The sequence below is a fragment of the Pinus tabuliformis genome, chromosome 1_1, assembly GCF_031772625.1.
Source record: "Pinus tabuliformis cultivar Carrire ecotype Pingquan chromosome 1_1, CPIR1, whole genome shotgun sequence".
NCBI lineage: Eukaryota > Viridiplantae > Streptophyta > Pinopsida > Pinales > Pinaceae > Pinus > Pinus tabuliformis.
Window position 1 is genome coordinate 213,817,732 of NC_142297.1, and position 12,500 is coordinate 213,830,231.

Consider the following 12,500-nt stretch of genomic DNA (forward strand, 5'->3'; position numbering starts at 1 on the left):
AAGTCTTGAAGCGTCTGTAAGTCCGAGTCAAGGGTGTTGGTGGGTAGATAGAGGCTCTGTAGCTATGTGCGCAGAGGCCTAGTAGAGTCCGTAGTTGTGTGCGTGGACCCCTGCAGCTGAGTGCGCAGGGAAGATCTGGATGTATTGGTGGAAGAGTTGAATAAAGATAAGTTGATTTTGAAATACTGTGTTAAATCTAAATTATTGTGGATCTGGTTAATTTATGGTTGATATATCTGCTTGATTTATGCACATATGCTTATGTTATGAGTTTATACAAATCTATAACTTTTATAGGTGTGCGAACTAGTTATTTCTATTAAATGTTTGCTTAAAGAACATAAAAAGTAAATCTAATCTATAATAGTGCATTAATAATAAGTAGTAAGGAATTGCCTCGGTTTGGATCTACGCTAAAGCAGAGTAGTGTGAGGCCATAAAATGGCGCGTGAACCTTCCAAACCACTTCAGGACATCCCAAGGGTGCGGAATCCTAGTTCCAACACCCTCCCCTGCTACCTCAGGTGAGACCTCAGTCCGCGCTCCGTGGGTTATTGCCGAAAGGGCCGGTAGCTGCAGGATTTGTTTGGATAAATAACTCTTTCGAACTTGGGTCAGGCCCCTATAAGCCAACATGAAGTTTTGCCCTATTTTTCTTCATATCCTCAATAATATTGTATTCCATTTCATCAGGAATTATCAGAGTTTTGGATGAAGGTGAAGAATCTGATTGGGTAGGGTTTGTTTGAGTACATTTTGGTGAAGATTTCTTACCTACAACTTTATCTCTGGGAGGTGGCATTAAAGTTTTCTGTTTTGAACTTGATTGAGGTGGATCAAGATGATTTCTACTTCTAGTGGCAACAGGTAGTGCTTCCTGATCCTCTTCATTTGGAAGGATAAAATCCCACATTCCTTGTAATTCCATTATTTCTTCATCGTCGGTTTGTTCTTCACTTAAGGCTTCTTCCTCATCTCCATCCGATTCAGCGTTCGATATAGCATTTGGAGGTTTAGGATCGGTTGGGGCATTCCTTTTATATGGTCTAAAAGGTTTCTTAGAAGAAGATTATGCTGCTTGTTTTTTTATGTCAACCATTTCATTAGACATGGTCTTGAGGACTTTTTGTAACCCTTCCAAATCAAAAGGATCCTTTGGTGGTTTTTTCCCTAGAATCATCTCTAAAGGTTACTTTCTTATATTTTCTTTCCTCTAATGTGTTTTTCTTTTCTATGGCCAAGATACGTTTTTCAACAGCTATTGCCTCTTTCATATTTTCTTTTAACGTTGGTTTAGCAGCTCTATCAACGAAGATGGTTGTGTTTGAAGGTAGAGAAGAAATGTACCATTCATTTCGGACCTCCTCGCCAGGCTTAGGCACTATAGGTATTTTATTCATTAACTTATTGAAATGTGAGTTGAAGTCCTTAATGGGTTCTTTTGGTTCGACTTTCAAATTGGAGAGGTCATTTATCAAAGTTTTTGTAGACCTATCATTTCTAAATTTGGTTAAAAATTGTTCTTAAAAAGCATCCCAGCTATTAATAGAGCCTGATGGTAATGAAAAGTACCATGATCTTGCTACTCCTTGTAGAATATATGGGAATAATCTTACAACTGCATCTTCTTCTGATACTCCATTCAAATTAATGGAGAACATGAAATTATTTATATGTTCTTCAACTAACAAGCCATTATCAGGGTTAAATTTAGGTAACCATTTTTCTGGATGTGCTGGCAATTGGGTCAAAGGTCCAGCCATTCTAACAACTCCTGGGTTGGTCCATGGCCTTAGTTGAGGTTGATTTTGTGCCATTGTTGGAATATTAGTAGAATAGGGTGAAGCAGTGGTTGAAGGTGATTGGGTAGAGGATGTTGCAACTCCTATACCTGTGTGAATCATGATATGGAGTTGGGAAGCGGGTGTGTGACCTTGCAATGATATGGATGGAATGGACGACGATGATGAGAGAACCTCGCTGTGAGATTCTGATGGTGTCTTCTTAGCCCTTTTACGACTTGGTAGAGGGAATTCAAATGGTGGGATTCCAAGTTTTTCACTTTGTGCTCTAGTTAGCGGTTGCAATGGGATATATTGAGAAGTGACACTGCCTTGGGATAACTCAGATTCTTCTTGAGATATTGAAATCCCCTGCAATTTGTGGATCAAAGATTGTACTTCAAGGGGTACAGAAGAATAATTGTCTGGCTTGTTTAGGTTTTCAACAGTAGGCTCTGTATTTTTCTTTTCAACTTTTCGCTTGGGAATAGGAGATTTGGAATGTGAACGAGAATTTGGAGGTGATGGTGAGGGAGTATTACTCTTAGAATGGCCTGTAGATTTAGATTTACTTTCCATTCATAGTCAAGCCCTCCTTCTAGCACCAAATATGTTGAAGGCTTGAAAATCGTTGCCTCAACAAGGGGGATAACCATCCAGTGCGGACCTTGGGATAACTCATTTTCCGTTTGGAATAGTGGCTCCGACTGGGGATGATGAGACCAGTTTCCCAATCTATTTTTATGCTTGTGCTATCGGGATGATGTTTTTGAGATTTTTGGAGTAATACCTAACCTCAAACTAATATAATTTAACTAATAATCACGTGCAGTTTGTCCTAATAAAAAAATATTAATCTAACTATAACTATCCCGGGAGTCACATGATATATGCGATCTATAATGATATTTGAAAGTAAGTGATAACAAATATCATTCAATTACGATAAGAAGTGAATCCATTTAACAATTATTGTTTCGTATAAAAAGTTAGCCAAAACGATATGAGAGATATATCACATAAAAATCATTCATGTATTTAGCATAAACTATATATCATCACCATACAATAGTGCAATAATGGCAACCTAAAATTCAAACTTTCATACATAAATAACTTGAGGATAATGTATTGCTTGACACATAAATAAAAAGAACTAAGAGATAAAAGTACCATTTACAATACGTTCTACTCATGTGCTCCAGCAATATTGATCTACTTTCAAATCATCCAACATCATCTACGAGTACAGAAATGCAATTTCAGTAGAAAATGTCAAATTCAAGTAGAAAATAAATCATGTTCCATTAATTTCACTAGAACTTCCTCAAAGGGATAGAAGTGCTTATTGTGAAGAATGTTTCTGATAAAATTTCTGGACCTCTCTCTAAATGCATGAGCGGTTTAAATACTAACTTATGAAACTAAAAATAGATTATTACAAAAAAGAGTTTAGGAGGTTTAAATTGATAGAGGCATGGTCATATCAAAAATATCTAGCATGGTCTCGAGGAGTGTAGGTTGGCCGACTTCTACTTTCAGTTGTCCTATAAACATGACATTGATGAGTGCTGGCACCATTTTCTCGGTAGAAACAATTAGGCATTTCAGGGTCATATACTAGCTATGCGGTTTTACCAGATATTGCCAATAAACCTCCTAGTTTAACCTGGTCACTTGCCTAATCGCTTCTGTTCTTTCTTCTTCTGCCTATTTCCACTATAATTCAAGTTGTTTTGCATTTGGAAGGAAACCAGGAGTGGTCTCTGCCACAAGATTAACACTATGCAAATTTTCATTTACACTTTCAATGACGTTGTTTGCCACTGCTGCTGCATCCTCTGTTGCTTGTTCTGCCTCTTTGAGCCGAGAACCCCAACTTGCAAATAAGATCTCCTTATGTGATTCATCTAGTTTGGGCATGTGGACTCTTCTCCCGTTCTCAAAATTTTGCCAAGTTATGAAATCTGAAACCTTTTTAAGAATTTCATCATATTCAAGTCGCATTTCCACAACTTGGCTTGTTAACTTGTCGCTTATTTCGCAGTGAGAGTTCCACTGCGAGATTTTTTGGCATAGCAATTCTTTTTGGTGTGTGAGCTGGGATTTGAGGCTGAGTGCTTCGGCAACAAATTCATCGATCTTTGGGTCATTCTTATGTAGATCTGTTATGCTCTATATCTATGCCCCCTTACTCTGGGAAAATTTTGTTTTCTTTTTCTTTAAGCAACAGTTGTACTTTTGTTGCTTTGTCAATAGTTGTCATATCGTATGCACCTGCAAACTGCGAGAGCTTGGTGAGGTTGGTCGATGGGTCAGTGGATGAATCTTTCCAGACGACATCCATCAACTCATTGTCTGGAGTGGTAGCAATTGTGGATTCCAATTTTCTTTTCTTTCTATGTCTTTTAACAACGGCCTTGTGCAATGGACAGTAAAATACATCAAGAGGGGGAATTTCTTCTATTCTTAAAACAATCTCAGAGGTGGGGGTAACAGGAATGTGTTCTATTTCTTGAGTATTCACAGTTCCCCCTGTTATAATTTATGGAGGTTTTTCTTGATGTGTCATTTTTGTCTTCGGTGCTTGTTCCTCTATGTTGAATTTTTTGTTGAATTTATCCCACTCCTCTTCCAAATCAATTACCAGAGGCTTTATTAGCTGTATGGGGGGAGTATAGGTTTCAGTTTGATTGATGGTCGAATTTTTTTCATCTGTCTTTGCTGTATACTGGGCTATATCCTAGATTGACTCCCTACTCCTGCTTTTCTTATTTTCTGAAGACTTCTCAGATGCCTTCCCAGAATTGGTTTTAGATTTTTCCTTAGAGTCACCATCTATGATTACACTGGGAGTGGACTCCTCTATTGGTTCAATTAACAATTGGTCCAATGGGACCTTTGATAATATCTTTTCTCTGTGTTGAAAATAGCAACAAGAAATGCTAAATATAGAAGTGCTAAAAATAGCATTGCTACAAATAGCATTTCGGGATACATTCCAATTTTAGTTAGTCCCTGAACTAAAATTGAAAATTAAAATTCGAATTTGATCTTACCAGTTGTTTGAAAAATAATTAATTAATTCATCTTGAGTTAATTAGTTGGAGAAAATAAAACATGAAGTCTATGTGAAGACATGCAACAATTATCCCTTTGATTGAGGAAGTTATCCCTTAATTAAGGAGATCAGGATGAGTTGTACTTTGAGTTGTAATTAGTTAGCTTAGTTAACTGAGTTAAGTCCAGTTATATTAGTTCCAACAGTTTGTGTAACTGATTGTGAGTTCAGTTAGTTAATGCATGCATGCATGTAACTAGTGTACTTCATATAACTGAATATTCTCTCATAAATAACTCATGCATGTCAGTTCAGTCAGAGACCCAGTTGAGATCAGAGGATGGGACAGTGTACTATCAGTTGTAGGAATATTCCCTTGAGGATATCTCTTGCATGCAGAAGGAATTCATTCCTTGAGGATTGCACAATTATTTTTGAGTTTGGTGAGTTGTGTGAGAGGTGATTTCACACATGTGGCAGCCAGAGGACCCAGGAGAAACTGCGCAAGGAAATAGGAGGCTTGGAGGATTGAAGGAAGGCATATGTTGTGTCTATTCAGTCTATGAGCAGCATTGAGGGATTGTACTAAGAGCTGGATAGCTTGTGAGCTAAATCTTTGTGTAATATGGAGATATTTCCACTTTTATGATAATACAGATAGTGGAGTTTTTAGCTGAGACTTTCCCCAGAGTATTCTTCTGTGTTCATGTGTGATTGATTTCTCATTCTCTTTTATACCTGTTCTATTTGATCTTGCTCAAAATCGATTAAGCTTCCACAAGTTTGTTTGTAGAAGTAGATAAAGTATTTTGCTTTAGTATATTGCATTATCAGGTGATCTACAGTGAGAATTTCTACATGCTATTGGAGCAAAGGTGACCAAAGCAAAGAACAGTATACAAAGAAGGGATAAGTTTGAAGTTTGAATTTCCTGATTATAGAAATCGAATTCTTATCACTTCTCAAATTTTACCAATGGTGTTCAACGGTTTGAGACTCGAGTATTCCTTGGATGACGGCTTGAATTATATAGTATGGAAGGATCGCATGGAAGCGGTATTAGAGGACAACAGTTTGAAGGACTTCATTGATCAAGAAGTCCCCAAGCCAGCAGCTGCTAATGCCCAAGAATTGGCGTAATGGAAGAAATGTGTGGCTATAGCGAGGAGGATTCTTCTGGAGGGAGTTCGAGACCACATTGTCTCGAGTCTCCATGGGAAGGAGACACCGTTTTCAATGTGGAAAACATTTAAGGATCTATTTCAAACAGAAGCAATCAGAGGAAGCTAGCGCTGAAAGACAAGCTTTGGAAAATCGAGTGTGAAAAGGGTGACACGATCTCTACATATCTAAACAAGCTCACCACCTGCAGGGATGAGCTTGAGAGTGTAGGAATCACGACAGCCAATGATGACTTGGTGAATCTTTCTCTCCTCGGTCTTCCTAAGAGTTGGCATAGCTACCAAGACTCAATAAATGGAAGAGAGAAACTGCCAGATTGGGAACGACCGTGCTCGGATCTAATGCAAGAGGATATAAGGAGAAGCACAAGATATGGTTCTTCATCAAAGCATGATGATGAAGAAAATCTAGCCTTAGTGAGTAAGGCGAGGAAAGGGAGAGGGAAGGCTTCCCATTCCAAATCAAGTTCTTCCCATGGTGGGAAGAAGATTGACAAATCAAAAGTGTGATGCTTTCATTGTCATGAGGTGGGCCATTATGCTACAAATTGTCCATAGAAGAAATCCAAGAAGGGATCCTCAAAAGGATCAGATGGTGAGGCACTGGCCTCACAGTTTGAATTGGATTTCACCCTCATCACATGCATGGTTTCATTGATGGTGGGTTGTGTTTGGTACCTGGACAGTGGAGCCTCATTCCAAATGACCGGCGACAAGATTTTATTCAGTACCTTGGAGGATAAGGACCTCCAGATACGCATAGATATGGGCGATGATGGAAAGTACCATGTTTCAGGTGAAGGCACGGTTGTGTTTCAAAGGGAGCATGGAGCTCCTCTCACCCTGACTGGTGTAAAGTATGTGCCTGGTCTGAAGAAGAACCTGGTATCCATTGCTATGTTGGAAGACAAAGGCTATGATGTATTCTTTCGTAAAGGAAAGGCATTCCTGAGGCACATCGGCACTAGACAGACCAAGAGGATTAGGATTCGAGTAAAGAATCTCTACAAGCTGGAGGTAGATGACTATGTTGCATTGAATTCCAAAGCAGAGTTGGTACAAAGGCAAGATATTGGCGAGCTATGGCATAGAAGGTTGGGCCACTTGCACCATGGGGCCTTGAAGATCATGCAATAGATTTCTACTGGACTTCCCAAGGGTAAACTGGGGCAAGTGGATACATGCAAAGGTTGTACCTTGGGTAAATATGCAAAATCCTCCTTTCAGGATCGAGACAGTCGAGCTAGAGCAATCCTGGAGCAAGTTCATACAGATGTGTGTGGACCATTCTCGACAACCTCCACTGCTAAACAAAGGTACTATGTTATTTTTATTGATGATTTTTCTCGTAGATGTTGGATCTACTTCATGCAGAAGAAGGATCAAACCTTCTCAAGGTTTTGTGAGTTCAAAGCCTTGGTTGAGAAAGAATCTAGAAAGAAAATAAGGGCCTTGCGAAGTAAAAATGGTGGAGAGTATGTCTCTCAATAGTTTAAGGACTTATGTGGAACAAAAGGAATTAAATGGGAGTTGACAACAACCCATAACCCACAACAGAATGGGGTGGCCGAAAGGAAGAACAAAACGATTGTGGGAGCAGCTCAGGCGATGCTACATGACCAAGGCCTACCACTTCATTTGTGGGCTGAGGCATGCAATACAACAATATACTTGCATAATAGTGATGAGCCCCAATTTTGGTACAATTCGGGCTCATTTTGGCCTATTCTATTTGCTCAAACCATTCACTTTTTACTTCTTATGCATGCATTTCTTAGTTTATTCGTGTTGTTTGTAGGAATAAGGGTAGACACTTTATCTACGTGACTAATGCATTATGATTTCAGGTTTTTGCATTAAAAGGGAGAAAAGACCACGTGGAAAGGAGACAAGGAGACAATGAGGTGGCACTGCTGGTTTTTAGGAGAGGATGTCCACGGTCTTGGGGACATTCCTCGTGATTCCCACCAAGAAATCCGAGCTCCAATCCATCTTCCCTCCGAGCTTAGAAGAAGCCAGCTGTTCTACAGGAACAGTAGTTATAAACTGCTCTACAGGAACAGTAGTTATGACTGTCCTACATGATCTGCAGTTGAACTCTAGATGGACAGCCGAGCTCCTAAAATCAAGGACACCTGTTGGATAGTCGTTTTTGCATAAATACTGAGGCCGTAGCCTTATAGAGAAGCTTTTTGAACCTTGGCATTACTCTTGTAATTGAAAAGTACGAGCTAGAGCTCAGTTTTTGTTCCTTTTTGTAAGCCAATTTGGCATGACATCAGATTATGAATAAAGAAGGCAGATTTTGATCTAGTTCTGAGTTTTCTCAAGGAGCTATAGCTCTCAGGTTAGGGCCCAACCTGAGAGCAATAGATCTCCTCAGTGTTGTAATGTGTTTGCATTTCATTCCAGCACTTTGAGTTTGTTTATTTTCACATGCACTTCGGATTTCCAGCTTGTTAATTTAGCCGTTTTCATGAGCATAGATAGGACTAGTTTATGGTGATTTGCTTTCAGTATTTAAGTTTGATAGGAGGATAGATATAATCTCTTGGAGCTCCAGCAAAAAAGGTTGTAAAGGCTCACTGCCATCTCACTGTTAGGGATTGGGGTGTAGTCCATGACCAACCACCAAAAAGAACAACAGTCTTCTCATCTCCATGCAAGCTGCAACATAAACGTTTTCATTGAAGATCTATTCATGCATTCTTGATATCGATCCATACTGCACTTCCACGCATAGGTTTCATTTCTTGTTTTCCATCTCTGTTCATAGGTTTCATGGCACAATTATCATAGGTTAATGAATTTCTTGTTTTGATGCATAGGTCATTTGTTTCATTTACGCTACTCCTTCTCAAACCATTTTCTTCTTTTTCTTCTTGATCTATCTGCAAGTTCTATTTAACCTCTGTCTCACTCCTTTACCCTCCAACTCTCTCATTTCCCACATAGCTCCATCTCCTTCAACTTTCGTTGGTTCCATCCTTCCAATCATCAAACCATTGCATACACCCTTCCTTCATCTGATTTCCCAGCTCCTGATCCATCATCAGGTCCATCTCCATCTCACTTAGCCTCCCACACCACTCCAACACTCCATCATCTCCCAAAACCTCCACGGCCAATCATCCTGTAGACGTGCACAGCCATCCTGTAGAAACCAGATTAACATTTCATAGATTAGCATTTCCTGCTTTCATAGATTAATATTTCTTGCTTTCCTAGATTAATATTTCTTGCTTTCCTAGATTAACTTTCCAATTCCGCAATTTCATTTGAGTAATATAGTTAGTTGTAGATCACTTTGTTCCAGTTTTGCAGGTACCAAAGAAAAAAACAAAAGCACTCAAAAAAAGAAAATTCCTTTCCATTTCATGCCTCGTAGGAACCGAGATAAATCAGGCAAATTCCTACCCAACACCCCCACCACATCACTAAGTCACCCTTCTCTCTTCTTTGGTGACAGTGACCCAGAGGAACCTATAGGTGAACATCCTGAGATATACCAAGACCCTATAGAAGAAGAAGAGTTAGAAACCACTCCATCTGAAGCCATGGCTGATAATAGGAGAGAAGATGAGAGAATAGAAGGAGCTTTCCCCATCCGAGAGACCAATGGAGATATGAAAATGAAAAACATTAGCCCCTCCACCTTGCCTCACTTCCATGGACTGACCACTGAGGATCCTGATACCTTCTTGTTTGAGTTTGTTGTCCTTTGTAGAACCTATGACTATACTGAAGATGAGAAAAAGCTGAAGCTTTTCCCTTCCACTCTTAAGGATGCAGCACTACGCTAGTTCATGGGATTACCTGGGAATAGCATCGCTACTTGGGCTCAGATGCAGCAAGCCTTCAATACCAAGTATAGGGATTACTGTAGGTCCAAGGAAACCAAGGGAGAGATCTTTCGGATGACCATGGGGAATGATGAGTCTTTAGAGGATTATGAGGAGAGGTTCCAACTTAGCTATAAACGGGCCAGGTGCACACTTGACCCTGAATCCCTCAAGTTGGTTCTACTCCGAGGAGTCCCTGAAGATCTCTTAGACACCCTTCACATGTTAGCTGGGGGGGACATTTACCAACTGCCTTATGAGGACATCAAGACTGTGTTTAGAAATCATTCCAGGGCAGCTAGAAAACGAGGTAGAGGAAATCTCCTCTCCACTGGTGTCCCTTTCTCCAAACATGAGTTTACAAACCAATTAGAAGATCTTAAGAGTGAGGTGAGACAGACCATTGCCATGCAGCTGGACACATTCAGGATCCAGCAGAAGAAGGAAGAAGCTGAGAGAGCCTTGGCTGTCTTCTGTCCTAGGTGCACCAGAAGACACCCTAAGAACGAATGTCCATTGCATTCGGTTGAAGTGTGTTTCATTTGTGAGGAGGACCACCCAACAAATCAGTGTCCAACCTTACCTGGGTTTAAAGCCATGTACCAAGGAACCGAAGCCCCCACTGAACCTCTCTACTTCATCAACCAAAGGAGGCCTCAAGGATCTAGACCTTATCAGCAGGGAATGCACGGGGCACCACAAGCTTATTATAACCCCAACCAATCGACTCCCATGCCTTCTTGGGGTCCCCCTGCTCATCCTTCTTGGTCCATGCCTCCTCCATGGCCTTATCCACCTCAGTACCCTACTCAACCTACTTCTCATTCATATCACTCACATGCCCAGTCGCAGCCTAAATGGAGTGCTCCTCAGTCGGGGTGGAGGCCCCAATACAACACTCCTCCTGCCATTTTGCCTCCACCACCAGTTCAACCTCAACCTTTACCTCCTGCTCCTCCAAGGCAACCTCAAATGCCTGCTCAACCGAACCTGAACCCCAACAATAGACAGGCTCAGCAGGTATACACTGGGGAAACATCATGTCCTACCTATGCTGTGGAGATCCAGGAGATCAACCTTCGATCTGGAAAGATCCTTCCAGATCGCCAACCTCCTCCCCTAGAGGATGAGGAAGATCTACAGGAAAGTGAACCAAAAGCTATTCCACCCTTTCCTGAGAGACTAACTGCCACCACACAACCCAACCCTGAGGAAGATGAGCTTCTGGGTGAGCTCAAGCAGTTGTGTGTAAAAATACCACTTCTCCAAGCCATCAAGGATGTGCCCATATACAACAAACTGGTTAAGGAAAAGTGCTTTAAACACCCAGGCAGGAGAAAGAAAGATGCATCAACTATCAATGTCATAGGACAACTGTCTGATCTTATGTTAGGACAAGTCATCTGCCCCAAGTATCTAGATCCTGGAAGTCCTGTAGTAGATGTTCACATCAATGGCACCATCATACCTCACACCTTGATCGATCTGGGGGCTGCCATTAATGTGATGACCAGGGATACCATGCTCAAACTCAATCTTCAGGATTCCTTGAGGAAGACCTCGACAGTACTGCAACTAGCAGATCGCTCCACTGTGACTCCCGAAGGGATTGTGGAGGATGTCTTGGTCTCTATTGACTCTTGGGAATACCCTGCAGACTTCCTGGTTCTGCAACCAAAGGCAAAGCTTACTGGATACCCTCTCATTTTGGGAAGGCCTTGGTTAGCTACTGCAGATGCTTACATAAGTTGTCGTGCAGGAAATATGACCATCAAAAATGGTCCCATGTCCAAGCAGCTAGTCCTATACCCTCTTGCCCAACCCTCCTTAGAGCATGACTTACCTCTTTGGCTAGAAGAAGGAGAGGAAGACGAGGTGTACTCAGCACCTCTGTGCACCCTAGATACCACTAGAAGAGACCCTCCTACCGAGGATGATTTGATTGAGACCCTGATCCAGAATCCACCTTCCAGTGCACTATCCTTAGAGAAGTTGGTGGAGTATGCCCAAGCTAGCACCTTAGTGGACCTTTGTACAACCAGCCCTGTCACTCCCAGAGTCAAAAGTGTGGAGTTCAGCCCTGAGAGATCATTAAAGATCAGCTCCTCCCTATCTCCTTCCCAGGAGAAGGAGTTGTGTAGCCTATTGGCCAGCCACTTAGATGCTTTTGCTTGGAGCTATAAGGAGATGAAAGGAGTCCATCCCTCAGTCTGTACCCATCATATATACATCAAAGAGGATTGTAAACCAGTTAGGCAACCTCAGAGGAGAATGAATCCAGCCTTTAAGGACATTGTCAAGGAAGAATTGCAGAAACTGTTGGATGCTGGATTCATCTACCCATCTCAGATAGTGAATGGGTGTCCCCTCTGGTTTTGGTTCCCAAGAAAAATGGGAAATGGAGAATCTGTGTCGACTACCGAGAGCTGAACAAAGCTACCAAGAAAGACCATTTCCCTCTGCCTTTCATAGATCAAGTGTTGGATGGACTGGCAGGAAAGAAGTTCTTCTCTTTCCTGGATGGGTTTAGCGGGTACAACCAGATTCAAATCAGCCCGGAAGACCAAGATAAGACCACCTTCACTTGTCCTTGGGGTACCTTTGCCTACCGTGTCCTTCCCTTTGGGCTATGCAA